The sequence below is a fragment of the Marmota flaviventris genome, chromosome 10 (assembly GCF_047511675.1).
Source record: "Marmota flaviventris isolate mMarFla1 chromosome 10, mMarFla1.hap1, whole genome shotgun sequence".
NCBI lineage: Eukaryota > Metazoa > Chordata > Mammalia > Rodentia > Sciuridae > Marmota > Marmota flaviventris.
In genome coordinates, this window is record NC_092507.1 from 46,773,604 (window position 1) to 46,775,490 (window position 1,887).

Below are 1,887 nucleotides of genomic sequence, written 5' to 3' on the forward strand. Positions count from 1 at the left end.
CACCTCCTGCTAGCTGGGGGCTCCCTGAGGATGGATCTCAGCCTGTGCTGCTTATCACCATACTCCAGTGCCTGGTGCAAAAGTCCCTGAAAATGTAGGAGGCATTGAATAAACAAACACATTGATAAGGAAGGTGTGGCCTCACAGCAGACCCACCACTTGCCTTGTCATGCAGATACAGAACCTGGATACAGTGCATCACAGTGAGCAACTAGGACTAGAGAGGCTTAATCTGGCAGGTGGCCCTATTCTCAAATTTGCTGAGCATCAGTTTCCTTATCGGTGCCTCACTCTCCCAGTTACATGTCATGTATAACAAAGTGACTAGCACAGTAATAAGAGCTCAAATATGTCACACCCTCTAACCTGGCCCCTCAGCCACCTCATTGCAGACCTATCACTCAAATGTAGCTACACTCACAAAGACAGAGCCTCTGCCTTTCTGACTATATTGAAAAAATACTTATGCTCTGCCATCTGCACTACCTGCCATCTTTCTTCCCAGGGCCCCATGTTCTCATCTCCTGATTATTAAAGACATAATAAACACATATTGCTCTCCTGCTGCTGTCATGGCCCTGGGGATTCAGAAATAAGGAGATGAGAGTCTTCTTTCTTATAGCTGGTGGTCCAGTGAGGGTTGGAGAGAGAAAGAGAATAGAAACACGTGTAAAAATAAATAATTGCTACTCAGTGCAATAAAGCCACAATAGACTGAGACTCGACTGCTGGCATGTGACAACATGTATCCCAAATTCTCAAAACATAGCCAATCCTAATCATTTTATTATTTTCACTAGAGGCAATTCATTGTGTATGATCTACTTAATATGTTTTAATTTTTTATTGTGAAATACGTTAGGCATTTTAAAAAGCACAGGTACAATGAACAACCATACCAACCACAGAGCTTAAATACAAAATGCATTTGTGTTCTTTCTTCTTTCTCTTTCCAGTGGTAATCTCTCTTCTGATTCAGGTGTTTATCATTCCCCAGTGTGTTTTCATACTTTAATTGTACATGTATGTGACTACGAATGATATATTACATTGTTTGACTTGTTTAAAATTTTATATGAATGTTGCATACTGTATACACCACTCTGCAATATTTTTGGATTTGCTCAGCAAAATGTTTCTGAGATATATCCATGTTGATACCTGTACCTCTCATTCACTCATTTTCACTGCTCTATAGTAATCAGGTGTATGGCACACATTATACTATTAATCTATTTTCTTAATTACAGATATTTGTTTTAGGAAAACATATATGTCCATTAGCATCTTCCAAGAAGCATACATCAAGATGGAATTAGAGGTGCAAGAGATTTATTGGAGAACCCCTTATGAATGATAAAGGGGGAGGCGGGGTAAGATGTGGATCTGATAGGAGTGAAAGGAGAGTGGGGGCTGGGGATGTGGCTCAAGTGGTAGCGCGCTCGCCTGGCATGCGTGCGGCCCGGGTTCGATCCTCAGCACCACATACAAAACAAAGATGTTGTATCTGCCGATAACTAAAAAATAAATATTAAAATTCTCTCTCTCTCTCTCTCAAAAAAAAAAAAAAAAAGGAGAGTGGGAAGGAAAGGGGATGGAGGAGGAGAGCTTCACTGTAGTGAAGTTCTAAGAAGATCTTGCCAGGCCGACAATGATCCCCTGAGAAAAGGTTGTCCATTGGAGGTGTCCTGCGTTGGCAAGAATGGCCCACTGTGACACCCCTACATGCAGGTGAAGCATCATGATAGACCTAAAGGTGTAGCAGCTGCAGCATCAACCATGCTCCCACAGCAGGTTTTCTTGAAGAGTGCCCTCCAGGGTTGCAATTGTGCATGAGCAGAGAGGAAGTTTTTCTGGGGGACTTTTGTTCATTCATCCTCTATCTTA